This window comes from Rhinopithecus bieti, unplaced genomic scaffold, assembly GCF_001698545.2.
Source record: "Rhinopithecus bieti isolate Rb0 unplaced genomic scaffold, ASM169854v2 scaffold_20206, whole genome shotgun sequence".
NCBI lineage: Eukaryota > Metazoa > Chordata > Mammalia > Primates > Cercopithecidae > Rhinopithecus > Rhinopithecus bieti.
Window position 1 is genome coordinate 2,342,226 of NW_016810187.1, and position 12,787 is coordinate 2,355,012.

Sequence of the window (12,787 nt, forward strand, 5' to 3'; positions counted from 1 at the left end):
AAATAACAACATAGTGTCTGTTTTCATCATTCCTATTCAAAACCATATTTGATGATCTATATAGGCAAGAAAAAAGTAATGTCTTTGTAAAAAAAATAATTTTTTTAGGAAAATATATAAATAATATCATTTCTATATAGAAATCAAATGTCTAAGATTTCAAACCATCTAAAAAACAATAACTAATGTGAATTTAGCCATCTCTCAAATATAAGGTCAATATATCAGAAATGATTATAATTTTATATAGTATTGATAAACAATAGTAATTAAAATTTAATAAAACTTAATTTATAAAACTTGAAATACTTACATTTAAACACAGCCAAATATGTAAAATAACCACATATTTAAAATTGCAAAACGTTAATGGGAGACATCAAAGAAATAAGTGGAGGGACACATTGTGTTTCTGGATTAGTAGACTCAATATCCTCATGATATCAGTTCTCCTTAAAGTGATCTGTCAATTCAATATAGTTGCAATCAAAATGCCAGAAGGATTTTTTTTACTTTTAAGAAATTGACAAAGTAATTAAAAAAATTTTATGGCCAGACAAAATAATTGGAAGAGCCACAAGAAATCTGAAACAAGAAAACAAGTTTGGAGCACTTGTGTTTCAATGCCTGGTATCAAGCTTTAAATAAAGTCATAATAATCAAGCAGTGGTTTTGGAAAGAAAACATGTGTGTTAAAGGATTGAACAGAATAGAATCCAAATATAGACCTGTACATACATAGTCAAAGAAACTACAGAACTTTTCTTTCAACTTGTAAGTTCAGAGACACATGTGCAGCATGTGCGGGTTTGTTACATGGGTAAATATGTGCCATCGTGGTTTACTGCACAGATCATCTCATCACCTAGGTACTAAGCCCAGTGTCTCATCTCTTAACTATTCTCTTCTCCCTCCCACAACCAACTTCTTCCAACAGGCCTCAGTGTGTATTGTTCCCTCCATGTGTCCATCTATTCTCATCATTCAGCTCCCACTTATGAGAACATGCAGTGTTTGGTTTTCTGTTCCTGCATTAGAAACTATAGAATTTTCAACAAACTATGATAGCATAATTGGACATCGACATGCAAAAAATAAGCTTCCATATCTACCACCCACTATGTATAATAATTAACTCAATATGAGCTCTAGACCTTAATATGAAACCAAAGACTATAAAACACAGTATAACAATCATGAAGAAGAATCTTTGCTATCAGGAGAAAAAAACATTTATAGGAAACTTCAAAAGCACAATACATAAGAAAAGAAAATTATAAATTTAATTTGTAATTTATCAAAATCAAAATGTTTACTCTTTGAAATCCATTGCTAGTATAACAAAAGAAGCCAGAGAGTCAGACAATACATTTTCAAATTTTATATTTGATAAAGGACTTATAACCAGAATATACCAAATACATAAAATATTAGAAATTTAATAATGACATTTCCTCAATATATGTGACATGGGCTTCTCAGTAGGGTAGTAGATACTAAGAAACAGATATTACATCTTGAAAAAATGGTTGAACATACATATTATGTCATGGAAAACATTTGAGAAAACATGTTCTGCAATAATAGAAAACCATAACAAATGCCTACTGAGTGCATTCTCTAGGGGAGAAGTCTTCAAAAAAGCCATATATAGGCTGGGCGCGGTGGCTTACGTCTGTAATCCCAGCACTTTGGGAGGTCGAGGCGGGCGGATCAGGAGGTCAGGAGATCGAGACCATCCTGGCTAACACGGTGAAACCCCGTCTCTACTAAAATACAAAAAAAATTATCCGGGCGTGGCGGCAGGCGCCTGTAGTCCCAGGGAGACTGAGGTAGGAGAATGGCATGAACCCGGGAGGCGAGGCTTGCAGTGAGCAGAGATCATGCCACTGCACTCCAGCCTGGGTGGCAGAGCGAGACTCAGTCTCAGAAAAAAAAAAAAAAAAAAGAAAGAAAGAAAAAAAGACATATATAACGTCATTGTGTGTTGGCTTTGTGTATTGCTTATAGGAATATACAGGTGGAAAGAGATATTTCATGTAAAATTAGGTGTATGAGAGAAAAGAGTCATGGTCTTGAAAGTCTGGAGAAGGTGACTGTATCTGGATTTAGAATAACAGGCAGTAAAACTGACATAGGCTTTAGGTGGCAAAGAATGTTTTCCACTTCTCAGACACAGAAATTTGTCCTGCAATATAGATTAAACTAAGTGTGTTGCCTTCCCCAAAAGTCTTCTGTTTCAGATGCCTTAGAGAAAGTTAGCATTCAGTTTATATAGGGAGGCAGAAGGGCGTATAAGTAAAGAAACAAAGCATATAAAACTGTGGATCACGAAGAACACTGGATGTTGTTACAAAATAGAGGACTACCTAGAAGCAAATACATCAATGTTACTTTAAGAAAATAGTATTGATTAAAAACACCATGCGCACACCTTAGAAATATTTTAACTGTAAAAAAATTATTTGAAAAAATATTAATAATAAAATAACTGGCAAAATAAATATTCTATTTTAAAACTATATTTTATAAAACAAGGCTACTGAGAATGCCATTATGTTACATTTAAAAGATCATTTTGAGCTATGATTTGAAATATAAAACATAAAATCGTTTTAAAGTGGTTTGTCTTATATTGCATTACCTAATCATTATCACATTTTAATTTTACAACATTTCATCACTCAAAAGAGAAACCCTTTACCAATTAGAAGTCATTCTTTATTACTTGTCCCTCAGACCCTGGAAACTGCTGATGCACTTTCTTTTGGAATGTCTGTGCTTATTCTGAACATTTTGTATATTGGAATCTTTCGTTCACTTATCACAATGTTTTCAAATGTTATTCATATAACATGTCTCAGTACTTCCTTTTTATTTCTGAACAAAATTCCATTTTACAGCTACATTCCATTTTATTTATTCATTCATGAACTGAGGAACATTTGTTTTTTTTTTTACACTATTATGCATAATGCTTCTAAAGACATTCACGTAAAAGTTTTTATGAGTTTTTTTATTTTATTTGAATACGGACCTAGGAATGGAATTGCTTAGTCATATGGTAATTATGTTTACCTTTTGAAAACTGCCAAACCATTTTGTGAAACAGCTGCATCAGTTTATACTCCCACCAGCAATGCATGAGAGTTCCTATTTCTCCATATCTTCACCAACATCTGTTATTGTATTTTTGCTTATAGTCATCCTAGTGGATGTGAAATGGTATCTTGTGGTTTTGATTTGCATTTCCTTAATATACCATTGGAACAATCTCTATTTAAAGTTGATTTTTAATTGAGTTATCTTTCACTCTACATTTGTAAGAATTATTTACATATTCCAGATATACATGTCTTATCAGATGTATGATTTGCAAATATTTTATTTATTTTTGAGTTTTTTTAACTTTATTGATAGTGTCTTTTGAAGTATAAAATTTTCAAATTTTAATCTAGTCAATATTACTTATTGTATTAGTCAGGGTTCTCTTAGAGGGACAGAAATAATTGGATATACATATATGTACATATATGTGTACATATATACATATGCATATACATGCATATGTACATATATACATGCACACATATACATACGTACATATATACACGCACCTATCTACATATGTGCATATATACACTTGTACATATACGCACGTGCATATAAGTACATATGTATATGTGTGCGTGCATGCATGTACATATGTATGTATATGCATATGCATATATGCAAACACATGCATATATGCACATATACATATATGCATATGCATATATGCACACATGCATAAATGTACATATATGTCTATGTATAGGTATACATGTATGTATATATGTGTACACACATGTATCTGTATATATACATATGTACATATATGCACATACATACATGCATATGCATATACATATGTATATATGCATATGTACATGTATATGTGTGTGCATATATACATATATGTATATACATATATATGTGTGTATATATAGGAGTTTATTAACACAATCACAAGGTCCCACGATAGGCTGTCTGCAAGCTGAGGAGCAAGGAGAGCAAGTCTGAGTCCCAAAACTGAAGAGCTTGTAGTCTGATGTTGGAGGGCAGGAAGAAGCATCCAGCATGCCAGAAAGATGTAGGCTGGGAGGCTAGGCCCATCTCTCCTTTCCACATTTTTCTGCCTGCTTTATATTCATTGGGCAGCTGATTAGATTATCTCCACCAGATTAAGAGTCAATCTGCCTTCCCCCGCCCACTGACTCAAATGTTGATCTCTTTTGGCAACATCCTCACAGACACACACATGATCAATACTTTGTATCCTTCAATCCCATCAAATTGACACTCAGTATTAACCATCATAAGTCAACTTGAACCCATACACATCTCCTGAGATCATACATAATCTTCAAATAAAGACAATAATAAGGTCATAATTATGCCTAACTTAATACAACTATCCTTCATACAACCGGAAACACACCAGTCCCCATCACATNTATATATGCACACATGCATAAAGGTACATAGATCTCTCTGTAGAAGTATTCCTGTATGCATATATGTGTACACACATGTATCTGTATATATACATATGTACATATATGCACATACATACATGCATATGCATATACATATGTATATATGCATATGTACATGTATATGTGTGTGCATATATACATATATGTATATACATATATATGTGTGTATATATAGGAGTTTATTAACACAATCACAAGGTCCCACGATAGGCTGTCTGCAAGCTGAGGAGCAAGGAGAGCAAGTCTGAGTCCCAAAACTGAAGAGCTTGTAGTCTGATGTTGGAGGGCAGGAAGAAGCATCCAGCATGCCAGAAAGATGTAGGCTGGGAGGCTAGGCCCATCTCTCCTTTCCACATTTTCTGCCTGCTTTATATTCATTGGGCAGCTGATTAGATTATCTCCACCAGATTAAGAGTCAATCTGCCTTCCCCGCCCACTGACTCAAATGTTGATCTCTTTTGGCAACATCCTCACAGACACACACATGATCAATACTTTGTATCCTTCAATCCCATCAAATTGACACTCAGTATTAACCATCATAAGTCAACTTGAACCCATACACATCTCCTGAGATCATACATAATCTTCAAATAAAGACAATAATAAGGTCATAATTATGCCTAACTTAATACAACTATCCTTCATACAACCGGAAACACACCAGTCCCCATCACATACTACTACATAAAGTTAACATTATTTAAATACTGATATAAAGTCAATAAATCTCATGTTACATGGTAAAGGAAAAAGGAAATAAAATGAAGATGTCTTCTTAGTACAAGTGTATATATGCAAAAACATGTTTTAACAGAAGAAGGAGGAAATACTCATGACAATTACAGTCACCATTTCTGCAGGTAGTCACGTGGTCATAGCTGGTATTGATAACTACTTTCTTCTACTACCCATTCTGTATTCCCTTTGCCTTCAGCAAGCAGCTCCGCAGATCATGGTTTTTTTCCTGGTAGAGTGGCCAGAAGCTTTCATTCCTGAAGGGTCTGGGCCATTTGTAGTCCTGCCTGGATTGGGCTATTGTAGTTTTCCATTGACCTTAATCACAAGACATGGTAAAACTAAGAGATGCCCTAATGGATGTCCTGTATTCCATGCACACCCTTCCTTACTTACGTTGTGAGCAGTAGACTGATTTCATCTTGATAGTCTGGGTCAATCACTCCAGCCAATACTGCAACTCCCTTCTTGGCCTGTTGACTTAAAGGTAGGAGGAGCCCAAAGTGTCTGAGTGGCAGTCTTAACTTTCAGTTTAATGGAATCATTGTTGTGTCTCCTGGTAGCAGGCTTCCTCCCTCTGGAAATAAGACCTCTAGGCCACCGGTATGTAATGTCATGGGAACAGGAAGCAAAACTTTTGCTAGTGGATCTTTAGAGGTGATGGTGAGTGGTGGCACTTCCACTTCCACCCCTTGACTCCTGGACTTGTGAATCCTGGCTATGGAAGAAAGTACCATATATTGGATGCTGATTCAGATCATACACAGCCTTCTGGAGAACTTTGCCTCAGCCCTGCAAAGTACTGCCACCTAGTTGATGTTGTAATCGGGACTTCAAAAGGCCATTCCATCATTCTTTTAATCCAGCTGCTCAGGATGATGGGGAACATGGTAAGACCAGTGAATTCTATGAGCATGAGCTCACTGCCACACTTCTTTAGCCATAAAGTGAGTGCCTTGGTGAGAGGCAATGCTATGCAGAATATCATGATGGTGAATAAGGCATCCTGTGAGTCCACAGATGGTAGTCTTGGCAGGAGCATGACATGTAGGATAGGCAAGTCCATATCCAGAGTAAGTGTCTGTTCCAGTGAGGAAAAACCTCTGCCTTTTACATGATGGAAGAGGTCCAATATAATCAACCTGACACCAGGTGGCTGGCTGCTAACCCCAAGGAACTGTGCCATATTGAGGGCTCAGTGTTGGTCTCTGCTGCCCACAAACTTGGGGACTCAGCAGTGTCCACAACCAGGTCAGCCTTGGTGAATGGAAGACCATGTTGCTGAGCCCACGTGTAACCTCCATCCCTGCCATCATGGTTACTTTGTTCATGGGCCTATTGGGTGATGACAGGGGTGGCTAGGGAAAGAGGCTGAGTGCTGTCCACAGAACAGTTCCCCTTATCCACTTGATTACTAAAATCCTCCCCTACTGAGGTCAGCTGTTAATGAGCACTCACATGGGATACAAATATCTTCATGGTTTTTGATCACTCAGAGAGGTCCACCCATATACCTCTTGCCCAAATTTCTTTGTCACCAATTTTCCAATCATGCTTCTTCGAAGTCCCTGACTATACCGTCAAACCATTGACTACAGCCCATGAATCAGTATATAATTGCACATCTGGCCATTTCTCTTTCGAAGCAAAGTGCACAACCAGGTGCACTGCTTGAGGTTCTGCCCATCAGGAAGATTTCTCTTCACCACTGTCCTCAGGAATGTCCTAGAAAGGGGCTGCAGTATTGAAGCTGTCCACTTTTGAGTGGTGACTCCATAATGTGCAGAATCATCTGTGAACCAGGCCCTAAGTCTTCTCTTTCTCTGTCAACTGATCATAAGGAATGCCCCTTGAGGCCATCAGTGCAGGCTGGGGAAGAGAGGGTAGGGTGACAGGAGTAAAGACCATGGATATTTGAGCCACTTCCTCATGTAACTTAATTGTGCCTTCAGGACCTGCTCCAGCCTGATCACATATATATCACTTCCATTTGATGATGGAATGATGCTGTGCTTGACCCACTTTATGGCTAGATGGGTCAGAAAGCACCCAGTTCATGATAGGCAGTTCAGGTTGCATCATGATGACCCATATTCGGTATTCAGTTTCCACCAAAGCCCAGTAACAGGACAAGAGCTGTCTCTCAAAAGGTGAGTAGTTGTCTTCAGAAGATGGGAGGGCCTTGCTCCAAAATCCTAGAGGTCTCTGCTGTGATTCACCTATGGGGGCCTGTCAAAGGCTCCAAACAGCATTTCTATCTGCCACTGATACTTCAGGGACCATTGGATCTGCTGGGTTATATGGCCCAAGTGGCAGAGCCACTTGCAAAGCAGCCTGGAGTTATCATACAGTCTTCTCCTGTTCTGGACCCCACTTAAAACTGTCAGCCTTTTGGGTCATTTGATAAATGGGCCAGAGTAATGCACCCAAATGTAGAATGTGTTGCTTCCAAAATCCAAATGGACCCACTAGGCATTGTACCTCTTTCTTGGTTGTCAGAGGGGCCAAATGCAGCAATTTATCCTTTACCTTAGAAGGTATACCTTGACAGGCCTGACACCACTGGACCCCTAGAAATTTTACTGAGGTAGATGGTCCCTGAATTTTAGTCAGGTTTATTTCCCATCCTCTGGCACACAAATGTCTCACAAATAAGTCCAGTGTGTTTGCTAATTCTTGCTCATTGGATCCAATTAGCATAATGTCATCAATGTAACGGAACAGTGTGATATCTTGCAGAAGAGAAAAGTGATTAAGTTCTCTCTGAATAACATTATGACACAAAACTGGAGAGTTGATATACCCCTGAGGTAGTACAGTAAATGTATATTACTGGCCTTGCCAGCTGAATGCAAATTGTTTCTGGTGGGCCTTATGGACAGGAATGGAGAAAAAGACTTTTGCCAAGTCAATGGCTGAATACAAGGTACCAGGAGATGTGTTAATTTGTGCAAGCAGTAAAACCACAGCTGGTACAGCAGCTGCAATTGGAGTCACCACTTGGTTGAGCTTACCATAATCCACTGTCATTCAAATCCTTGATGGTGGCTCTAATCTCCACTATCCCTCCAGAGATGCAATATTGTTTTTTATTTATTATTTTTCTAGGTAGAGACAGCTCTAATGGATTCCATTTGGCCTTTCCCACAATAGTAGCCCTCACCCTACCAGTAAGGGAGACCATCTGGGGGTCTGCCAGATGCTCAGTATGTCTAGGTCAATTATTCATTCTGGCAATGGGGAAATTACCACAGGATGAGTCTGGAGATCCACTGGACCCACTGTAAGTCAGACGTAAGCTAAAACTGCATTAGCTACCTGACGTTCATAAGCCCCTACTTTAACTGGAGGACAACAGCAGTGATTTGGGTCCCCTGAAACCAAGATCAGCTGAGAGCTAGTGTCCAGTAGTCCTCGAAATGTCTAGTCGTTTCCCTTTTCCCAATGTGCAGACACCCTGGTAAAAGGCCAGAGGTGTCCTTGTGGAAGGATGGGGAAAAGATTCACTGCATAAATTGTTGGTAATGTAGTGGAGTCCTTCCTTAAGGGGACCTAGCCTTCCCATCATTCAAGGGGTTCTGGGTGTAAACTGGCTCAAGTCTGGAAATTGATTGAAGGGCCATGATTCTCTGTTTTTGTAATTCAAATTAGTCTTTTGTCCATTCTACCTAGAAGTTTTCTATCTATATCAATTAAGTAGTAATGTAGTAGGCTCCCTATGAATTTTACTTCTAGGAACACTGTGATTAATTAGCCAATGCGAGAGTTCTACACAAGTCAGACTATTCTGATTGCCGCTTTGCCTCTGCTGTCCATTATGGTAGCTATGCCTACCTTGCCTTTGATGGTTGAGTGCTGTCACTTGGCCCCTGCCACCTTGGGATCCAATTATTCCCATTATATTTAAATTTTGTAGTTGAGTGACTGCGGTTCCCCATATTAGATCTGACATACAGAGAAGAACAATTACAGGACTCTTCAAAGATGTAGAGGCTGCCCTCACAAATCTATTTTGCAAGGCATTGGTCAAGGGTATATCTTCTGGACCCTTCCAGGTGGGGTGAGTAGATCTAATGTGACTAATCCACCTCACCATCCCAATCTCCCTAAGCCTTTGGATCCCTTCCTTTACATTAAACCAAGGGAGATCAGGCATTTCCAGCTTGCTCACAGAGGGCCATCTTTTAATCCCTGTTTCAGCTAACCGAGCAAATGAACTATTAGAACCATTTTTAACTCCCCAAGCTGCAACATTAAATGCAGAGTCCCTAATTAGTGGGCCCAAATCAATAAATTCAGTGTGGTTTAACTCTATATTCCTTCCAACATTATCCCGTACCCTTAATATTAATTCTTATGCCTGTTCTCCAGATTTCTGTTTATGTAATTTAGAGCGCTCAAACAGGTCTTTTCAAGTATAGTGCACCTCCTCATGGATCACACTCTCAACCTCACCTCTAGGCACCCACTGGTACTTCAGTTTAGTAATATTTCTAGAAGCAAAGAGAGGTGTAGGGGGTGGCTTCTGAGAAGAATCAACATTATCTTGCTTGCCAACTACCTCAGGGGATGCCATCAAGGTTGCCTCAGGCAGTACAGGGTTTCTTTTCTCAGACAAAGGTGGAAAGACTGATGGCAGCATGGGTCAGTGAGGGAATGTTGCCACTACTGTGGATGGGAAAGCTGTTCCTTATCACAAAAAACGTTCATCAGAATTTACAGTGTCCCCAGCTTCATCATGTTCCTCCCACATGTCCCCATTGCAAGTTGCAGGGTCCTATTCTTTTCCAATCAATGGCCTCAATTTAATAGTAGACACCTGGTGAGGCCGTGCATGCATCTTACATTGCAGGTCAGTCACTCTCACGTTAAGAGCTTATGTCTGTTTTTCTACAGTTTCAGCTCTTTCTCTACAGGAGATAAGACTCATTCAGGGCAATTGTAGCAGATCTGAGGCTCAGAATCTGCTTCTGCAGCCAGGAGACAGAATACCCGAGTTCATCATTTTATTTCATCACTTTTTCTACTGAACTTGGAAGCAACCAACAAGCTTAATTATGTTCCTTAGTTCTCCACATATGGTCAAAGATATTATGTATAGAGTTACTAAACTCATTGCCTCTCATGAGTGGTGAATTAGGAGTGTCAAATGCATTTATTTTGCATAACTCTCCAAACAGTTTCCATCAAGGACTATCAGTGTTCTCCATACTATTAGAAGTAGAGTCCTTAGCATTTTTGGGGTCTAATAATATTAAGCCACCAACTTCAGAAACTCTAAAACCAATGAAAGAACTCCATCCTTATTGTTCTATTTCTCTAGAACCACTATCTGTACTGGTACCAAAATCTTTATTAGTAAGGATTATCTTAGTGGGACAGAGCTAATATATATATTAGTTGTCAGGATTATCTTAGTGGGAAAGAACCGTATATATAAATACACACACACACACACACACACATACACACATGTGTATATATATGTATTTATGTGTGTGTGTATATATATAGATATCTATATATATCTATATATCTATATATACACACGCACACACACACGTATAAAGGGGAGTTTATTAAGTATTATCTTACATGATTGTAAGGTCTCACAGTAGGCTGTCTGCAAGCTGAGGAGCAGGGAGAGCCAGTCCAATTCCCAAAACCGAAGAACTTGGAGTCTGATATTCGAGGGTAGGAAGAATCCGGCACAGGAGAAAGATATAGACTGACAGGCTAGACCAGTCTTCCCTTTTCATGTTTTTCTGTCTGCTTTATATTCACTGACACTGATTAGATTGTGCCTACCTGATTAAGGGCAGATCTGCCTTCCCCAGCCCAGTAACGCAAATATCAATTTCTTTTGACAACACCCTCACAGACACACCTAGGATCAATACTTTTTTTCCTTCAATCCAATCAAATTGACATTCAGTATTAATAGTTCCACTTATTTTTACATCTCATTGTTACTTGGACTTTTGGCTTTATATCTAAGAAAGATAAGGTAGTGAGCATAAGGCAGGGAAGATGAACTCCTGGATTTCTAAAACAGCTTTATAGTCTTAGATCTTATATTTAGGTGAATGATTCAGTCTGAGTTAATTTTGTACATCGTGTGAGGCAGGGAGTTCAAATTTATTCTTTTGCATGTGTACATCTAGTGGATGCAGCATCGTTTTTTGAAAATATTATTCTTTTTTCAATAAATTATCTTGACATCCTTTTTGAAAACCAATGGATCATAAATCTAACGATTTGGTTTTTGACTGTGATTTTATTCCATTGATCTACCTTTTTTATTCTTAATGGAAGATTGTTTTGACTATTCTGGCAATTTGAATTTTCATAAATAATTTTGTATCAGCTTGTCAATTTCTGCAAAAATGCAGTAGAGATTTTGACATAGATTATGTTTAATCTGCAGATCAATTTGAAAATTATTGCTAACTTAACAATAATCAGTCTTTCAATTCATTAACTGAGATCCTTTTATTCAATTATTTCTTCTACTTCTGGCAGATTTTTTGTAGTTTACAGTGTGCACGTGTTACCCTTCCTTAAAATGCATTTTTAAGCATTTTATTGTTTTCGCTGTTATTGCAAATAAGTTATTTTCTTAATTTCATTTTAAAACTGTTCATTGCTTATGTATAGAAATAAATTTGATTTTTATGTTGATTTTGTATCTTGTTTGACTCATTTCTTATTTGTCAGTATTTTACTACATTCTTTGAGATTTTCTACCAACAAAATCATGACAACTTCAAAGAGAAATATAGTTTTATTTCTTCCTTTACAAACTGGATAATTTTCACTTTCTAACCTAGCTTTACAACCTAGAACTACCATTAAAATATTCAATATGAGTAGCAGGAATGAACATTCTTGTCTCATATCTTATTATAGTATAAAAGCATTAATATTTCTTTTGCTAATTATGGTTTCAGCTGTGAGTTTTTCATAGATGCTCCATTCAGATTTTAAAAGTTATCTTCTGGTCACATTTGTTTGAGGGTTTTTTTAAATCATGAAAGTGTATTTGATTTTGTTAAATTTTTTGATATATATATTGAGGTCATCTTATTTTTATTTTATTAATGTGCCATATTACAATGATTGATTTTTAACTATTGCACTAACCTTGTATTTGTGGAATAAACCCCACTTATTCATCTTTATTCAATATAAGACAATCAACAGAGATAAGCAATTATTGCTTTGTGAAGTTTTCTATAAATAAAATAGAAGAAAACTGTTACAAACATACATTTATACTGTTTTCTACATTTCTCTGTGAAGTTATCTTTAAGTATTCATTTTTTTATTTTATTTATTTTTTATTTTTTTATTTTTTTATTATACTTTGAGTTCTAGGGTACATGTGCATAACGTGCAGGTTTGTTACATATGTATATTTGTGCCATGTTGGTGTGCTGCACCCATCAACTCGTCAGCACCCATCAATTCATCATTTATATCATGTATAACTCCCCAATGCAATCCCTCCC